This window comes from Hylobates moloch, unplaced genomic scaffold, assembly GCF_009828535.3.
Source record: "Hylobates moloch isolate HMO894 unplaced genomic scaffold, HMol_V3 SCAFFOLD_8, whole genome shotgun sequence".
NCBI classification, from domain to species: domain Eukaryota; kingdom Metazoa; phylum Chordata; class Mammalia; order Primates; family Hylobatidae; genus Hylobates; species Hylobates moloch.
In genome coordinates this window covers 41786495-41794599 of record NW_026652283.1, presented here as the reverse complement: position 1 = coordinate 41794599, position 8105 = coordinate 41786495, and positions in this window count along the sequence as shown.

The window sequence follows — 8105 nt, the reverse complement described above, 5'->3', positions numbered from 1 at the left end:
GCAAAAAAATATATATCTGCTAATGTTTAGGAAATGAGGAAGTGCAGAAATCACAAGAAACCACCACCAAGTGATCTCATCTGCCAAAGGCATCAAAGTGGGTGATTCACAGGAGAATGTCTGGAAGCTGCATCCCAATCTCTCATCCTCTATCTGCTGAAGCCCTAGGCCTACTCACCACCAACAGAATTATAATGGCCTCTCCTTTCCTTCTGCCATCCAAATTTCACATAAGCACCTCTCATTTGCAGCATACAGGCTAGAATCCTGTCTAGGGAGGCTAAGAAATATAGTTCTGAGGCTTCTAGCTCCCAAAATATAGGAGAAAGCATAAGAGGAAGTGAGAATGAGGCAGAGATGCCAACAATCTGGTATGGTGTACGCCAAGCTTGTCCATCCCGTGGCCCGCGGGCCACATGCAGCCCAGGATGGCTTTGAATGTGGCCCAACACAAATTTGTAAACTTTCTTAAAACATTATGAGATTTTGGCCGGGCGCGGTGGCTCAAGCCTGTAATCCCAGCACTTTGGGAGGCCGAGGCGGGCGGATCACGAGGTCAGGAGATCGAGACCATCCTGGCTAACACGGTGAAACCCCGTCTCTACTAAAAATACAAAAAATTAGCCGGGCGTGGTGGCGGGTGCCTGTAATCCCAGCTACTCGGGAGGCTGAGGCAGGAGAATGGCGTGAACCCGGGAGGCGGAGCTTGCAGTGAGCCGAGATCGCGCCAGTGCACTCCAGCCTGGGTGACAGAGCGAGACTCCATCTCAAAAAAAAAAAAAAAAATAATAAGATTTTTTTTTTTTTAGCTCATCAGCTATCATTAGTGTTAGTATGTTTTACATGTGGCCCAGGATAATTCTTCTTCTGCCAATATGGCCCAGGGAAGGCGAAAGATTGGACACCCCTTGTCTGTATCTTTGGCTAGTCGGTGAAATTCGTATACACTCTTTTATCTATGTTTAACTTTCAAACAACAATATTAATGACTCTAGCTAATATGATGCACCTATATGGCAGACCAGGTCTCACTAACCCAGGCCTCCATAACAACTGTTTCAGCGCTGACTGAGGGGTTGAGTTACATATTAAAAGCTGATAGAGGCAGTGTCCTTATATAAAGGCTGGAATGTAACAACAGCTCACCAAGAGTTTTGCTCAGGCCTTTCCTGAGCCTTGAAGCATGACAAGATAATGAAGCAATTCTTTTTTTTTTTTTTTTTTTTTGAGATGGAGTCTCGCTCTGTCCCCCAGGCTGGAGTGCAGTGGCACAATCTCGGCTCACTGCAAGCTCTGCCTCCTGGGTTCATGCCATTCTCCTGCCTCAGCCTCCCGAGTAGCTGGGACTACAGGTGCCCGCCACCATGCCTGGCTAATTTTTTGTATTTTTAGTAGAGACGGGGTTTCACCGTGTTAGCCAGGATGGTCTCAATCTCCTGACCTTGTGATCCGCCCGTCTCGGCCTCCCAAAGTGCTGGGATTACAGGCGTGAGCCACCACCTGGCCAATGAAGTAATTCTTAACAGGACTCATTTAGGATTAAATAAGTTTTATTAGGGGTCTGAAGAAACTCCCCAGACCTCCACAAATAAGTTTACTGAGAGTCTGAAGGAACTCCCCAAACCTCCATGATTTAGCAGGAGACAAGATAAGGGTAAATCACCCCAGCACCGGGAGCCATTTAGATTAAATAAATTTACTGAGGCTCCAGAGGAAGGTCTTCAGGACTCAGATCTCAGTTATAGGAGAAGTTAATCACTTACGTCTTTAGATGAATGCACACTTACACGTAGTCATATAGCTTAGAAGGTACATAAGCTCTGGAAACTTTGTAATTTTGAGTTCGTCTGGTGATATTTTCCAGGCCTTCTCCCTGTACCCAGTTACAGAAATAAACTCCCTCCTTTCCCAGTTCATCTGCATCTCGTTATTGGGCCGTGAGATAAGCAGCCCTTCCCTTGGTTTGACCCGGGAACACCTATTCCTCATATAAATAAAGGTGTTGTTATGGCTGAACTGCATTCCCTCAAAACTGCTATGTCGTAGTCCTAACCCCCAGTTCCCCAGTTCCTCAGTTTAAGACTATATTTGGAGATAGGACCTTTAAAGAGTTAATTACGTTAAAATGAGCCCATTATGATGGGCCCTAACCCAATCTAACTGGTGTCCTTATGAGGGGAAATTTGGGCTTGGTGCAGTGACTCACACCTGTAGTCACAGCACTTTGGGAGGCCAAAGCGGGCGGATCACTTGAGGTGAGGAAGTTGAGACCAAGAGGAGGGGCCTCAGGAGCAAACCAAACCTGCTGACACCTTGATCCTAGACTTCCAGTTTCCAGAACTGTGAGGAAATACATTTCTGTTGTTTAAACCACCCAGTCTGTGGTATTTTTGTTTGTTTTTGAGACAGAGTCTCGCTCTGTCACCCAGGCTGGAGTGCAGTGGCGTGATCTTGGGCTCACTGCAACCTCTGCCTCCCAGGTTCAAGCAATTCTCCGGCCTCAGCCCCCCAAGTAGCTAAGATTACAGGCGCTTGCCACCACACCTGACTAATTTTTTGTATTTTTAGTAGAGATGGGGTTTCACCATGTTGGCCAGGCTGGTCTCGAACTCCTGACCTCATGTGATCCACCCCCGCTGAGCCTCCCAAAGTGCTGGGATTACAGGCATGAGCCACTCTGCCTGGCCGAGATCCAGTCTTTTTTAAAAAAAAAAAAATCACACTGGCTGGCATGTTGCAGATAGAAAGTAGAGACCAGAGTCGAAGCATAGAGACCATTTTGGAGGCTGTTGTAACCATTCAGGGAAAGATGACAATAGCTGGGACCAGGGTGGTAGTGATAATGATGGCAGTGATTATAAAAAGTGGTCAAAGTGGAACGCATTTTGAAAGTAGAGCCAACTGAATTGACTGATAGATCAGATATGGGGCATGAGAAAAAGAGAGGTCTCAGGAATTAGTCTAATGTTGTTGGCCTGAACAAAATAGAAGAATTAAATTGCCACATACTAAGCTAAAATAAATCTGGGAGAAGGATGGGGGTGTATCTGTTGGTGAATAGATTCAAGGTTTTGGTTTTGACATGTAAATTTTGAGGCTGGGTGCGGTGGCTCATGTAATCCCAGCACTTTGGGAGGCCAAGGCGGGCAGATCACGAGGTCAGGAGTTCGAGACCAGCCTGACCAACATGGTGAACTCCTGTCTCTACTAAAAATACAAAAATTAGCCAGGCGTGATGGCGCATGCCTGTAATCCCAGCTACTCGAGAGGCTGAGGCAGGAGAGTCGCTTGAACCTGAGAGGCAGAGGTTGCAGTGAGCGGAGATCACGCCGCTGTACTCCAGCCTGGGTGATACAGCAAGACTCCATCTCGAAAAATAAATAAAATAAAAATAAATAAATAAATTTTGAGATGCCAGTTAGTGGTGTAAATCGAGACATCAAGTATAAATGTGCATATTCAGCAGAGAGGATGAGCCTGAATAAATAATTTTGAAGGCAGTGAATGTATTAATAAATCCGCAGGACCAGAGGAGATCACCTAGACCAATGATTCTCCACTGGTATGACCTGCTCATTAGAGAAAATTCTGGAAACGTGGCACAACATTGATGGGGGAGGATGTCATGATGATTAGGGTAAGGAGCTCTACAGGGGGGTTCAGTGGGTGGGGCCAGGGCTGCTAAACATCCTGCAATACACAGAACAACCCTGCACTACAGAAGTTGACTCACATTCCATATGACTCTCAATTGTCCTATCAGACATTCATTTGGTGAAAAAGATGTTTATTATTTATCTCAACCTAGAATCTAACTCTGTTTTCCACATGAACCAAAGTATTTTCTGCATGGTTTTCATATACACTGGGTTTCCCAGGAACACCACTTCCATGTAATTGATGAAAGAGTGTGCTTTGTTTTGTTCAGAAAATCAACAACACACTGCTTGCTGAAGCTGCCAGTCCAGTTCTCCCGGATTGGTCTGCATGTAGCAACTTTGACAGGCACACTGATTCTAGGAATGACCACAAGCATCTGATGTTTACACTGGGCTTCTGATAAAGTTGTGTGTAATTTTTACATGTTCAAACATATAATATTTGTATGAATTAATTTCCTCTTATTTTTCTTTGTATTACGTTTAGGAAATTAAATTCATTTGTTTGAAATTATGTATGTAGACCAGGTGTGGTGGCTCATGTCTGTAATCCTAGCACTTTGGGAGGCTGAGGCAGGTGGATCACCTGAGGTCCAGAGTCCAAGACCAGCTGGGCCAACATGGTGAAACCTCTTCTCTACTAAAAATACAAAAATTAGCCAGGCGTCATGGCGTGTGTCTATAATCCCAGCTACTCGGGAGGCTGAGGCAGGAGAATCACTTGAACCCTGGAGGCAGAGGTTGAAATGAGCCAAGATCGCACCATTGCACTCCAGCCTGGGCAACAGAGCAAAACTCTGTTCCAAAAAAAAAAGGAAATTATCTATGCAGATAATTGTGAGGGGGTATTCTCCATTTGCCCCTCCAGATCCACTCTGCTCTTCCATACCTTGCTTCCTGCCCCAGGAGACTGACTGTTACAGATGGCATCAACCAGCTTTCTTGCCCAGTGGCTTCCCGCTGGGTTCAGCCAAGGCGAGATACCATTCCCTCATGTTGGCCCCTCAGGCCTAAGGGTAGCAGATACTCTCTCCAGTGCTCCACAGTTCCTTGTTGGTTCCCTTTACTTTGCCCACATCTTTGGCAATAATCCCTTCATTAAACTGGCCTCAATTGGACTTGGTTTAAGTATTCCATCTGTTTCCTGCCAGGCTCTAACAAACACAGTAGTTACATTATCTCTCAATTTCATTTCAGGACAGGAAAGGGCCAAGTTACAAAAGCTTCGTTATAAAAAGAGAGTAAGTCCAGAATGTGGAACATTCTACAGGACAATTGAGCTGGTCTCTGCAATAAGTCAATGGTATAAAAAACAAAGTGTGGGGAGGAGAACTGCTGGCGATTAAAAAGATTTTAAGTGCACAACAAAATGCGATATATAGACCTTTTTTGGATCCAAATTTGAATAAACCCACTGTAATAAGACATACCTGAGAATTAGGGAAAGTATAACTATAGACTGCGTATTAAATAACACCAAAAAACAATTTCACATTCTATTAGGTATAATCATGGCCTTGTGGATATGCAAGAAAATGGTCCATGTCTTTTTTCTTTGAGACAGAATCATGCTCTGTCACCCAGGCTGAAGTGCAGTGATGCAATCTCGGCTCACTGCAACCTCTGCCTCCGAGGTTCAACCGATTTTCCTGCCTCAGCCTCCTGAGTAGCTGGGATTACAGGCACGTGCCACCACACCCAGCTAATTTTTTGTATTTTTAGTAGAGATGGGGTTTCACCATGTTGGCCAGGCTGGTCTGGAACTCCTGACCTCAAGCGATCCACCCGCCTTGGCCTCCCAAATTGCTGGGATTACAGGCACGAGCCACCACACCCAGCCGACAGAGCAGTTTTAATGTAATGGTGGGGGCCAAACCTCATTGTGTTTGAGTTCAATCTCTCAGATACAACCTCTATGGATACTGCCCCATTTCTTTGCTGCCTTTTACAGCACTCCCTGTGGTTAGGGTAAGTGGATTGGAGTGGGCTCAAGGGAGAATGGGAGTAGAAAAAGTGAAGACAGGGCCAGGCACAGTGGCTCATGCCTGTAATCCCAGAACTTTGGGAGGCCAAGGCTGGAGGATTGCTTGAGTCCAGGAGTTTGAGACCAGCCTGGGCAATATGGCAAAACCCTGTCTCTGCCAGAAATACAAAAATTAGCCAGGCATGGTGGCGCACACCTGTAGTCCCAGGTACTTGGGAGGCTGAGGCAAGAAGATCACTTGATACTGGGAGGCAGAGGTTGCAGTGAGCCCACATCATGCAATTGCACTCCAGCCTGGGTGACAGAGCCAAACCCTGTCAAGAAAGAAAGAGAAAGAGAGAGGCGGAAAGAAAGAAAGAAATGGGGACAGGATAGAGTCAACCTTTTGAGATGTTTTGCTTTTAAAGTGGATTATAGAAATGGGGTTGTATCTGGAAAAGAGTGTGTTGTCAAGGGAAGGGCGTAGATTGGTTTGGTTTTTAAGACAGGAAATATCATAGCATGTTTGTAAGTTCCCAAGAGTGCATCAGTAGAGAGGGAAAGATAGAAGATTTGAGAGAGATAAAATAATTGGCCTGACTCGATGGCTCACACCTGTAATCTCAGCACTTTGGGAGGCTGAGGCGGCGGATCACGAAGTCAGGAGTTCAAGACCAGACTCACCAACATGGTGAAACCCTGTCTTTACTAAAAATACAAAAATTAGCCAGGCATGGTGGTGCACGCCTGTAATCCTAGCTACTTGGGGGGCAGGAGAATCACTTGAACCCAGGAGGCAGATTTTGCAGTGAGCTGAGATTGCACCACTGCGCTCCAGCCTGGGCCACAGAGCAAGACTCTGTCTCGAAAAAATAAATAAATAAATAATTGTAGAAGGAAAGTGCTTGGATAGGGGAGAGGAAATGGGATCTGGTGCACCAGTGGAAGGTTTGGCCTTAGACGAAAACAGGGCAGTTCTCTCGTTATTAAAAGCAGGAAAACAGAACATGTGGGCACAGATGCTGGGGTAGGTAGATGTGGTGGGAGAATGGTAGAGGTTCTTTTCTGATTGCTTTTCTAATGAAATAAGAAGCAAAATCATCAGTTGAGAGTGAGAATAGGGAGGAGACTTTGGGGGCTTGAGGAAGTAAGAGTGAAATAGTTGGCTAAGAGAGTGGGAGAACAAACGATTAGGGAAATGAGCAGCATTACTGGCCCATTTAGAGTTAAACTAGTGAATATCATGTATTTTTCTCAACCATTGGTATGGACTGGATTGAGAACCCCCCAAATTCATATGCTGAAGCCCTAATCATCATTATAGTGGCATTTAGAGGCAGGGCTTTTTGGAGGTAGTTAGGTTTAGATGAGATTATGAGGGTAGGATCCCTATGATGGTATTGGTGTCCTTATAAGAAGAGTAAGAGAGACCAGAGCGTGCACTCTCTCCAGTATGTGTGGACACAGAAAGAAGGTGGCCATCTGCACGCAAGGCAGAGGGTCCTCACTAGGAACAAAATCTGCCAGCATTTGATCCTGGATTTCCCAGCCTCCAGGACTATGAAAAGTAAATACTTGTTGTTTAAGCCACCTGGACTTTGGCATTTTGTTATGGCAACCTGAATAGACTAAAACAATCAGACTGAGCCTGAGCTTTGGATTTCAACATGAGCAAATCCAGGCAAGATCTGTGGCGGGGAAGGGGAACAAGAAAGTAATACTAATGAGACTGTGGGATCTAAGATGTGTAAGACGACAAGTTAAAGGGCAATGAAAAGGTGATAGGGTCAATGGGTTGGATGTCATGAAGAGGTTGACAAATTATTGGATTCAGAGTATTAGGGAGAGTCAGCCAGAAAGATAAAAGGTGATGGTCAAAGAATAGGATGTTTTTGTTTTTGTTTTTCTGAAACAGGATCTTACTCTGTCACCCAGGCTGGAGTGCAGTGGTGCAATCATGAGCTCAAGCAATCCGCCCGCATCAGCCTGCCGAGTAGCTGGGACCACAGGCATGCACCACCATGCCTGGCTAATTTTTGTATTTTTGTGGAGACGGAGTTTCACCATGTTGCCCAAGCTGGTCTCAAACTCCCGAGTTCAAGCAGTCCTCTTACCTTGGCCTCGCAAAGTGCTGGAAGGACAGTCATCAGCCACTGCGCCCATCAGCCTAGGAAGTTTGAAAATAATCAAAATACTAGCTTGAACTTAAAGATCAATGCAAATATTTTCAAAATTAAAAATGTAGAGGTTTCGTATAATTAATATGTGAATTTAGCAAGACTATTGGATATGAGATCAACATACAAATGTATTTCTTCATAATAGCAACAAAAAAATTAGAAAATGAAATTTACAAAAAATATCATTTACAACAGTATCAAAAATATCGAATACTTAGGAATAAATCTATTGAAAGATGCTCGAGATGTCAACCTGTGGCCAGGAATGGTGGCTCATGCCTATAATCTCAGCACTTTGGCAGT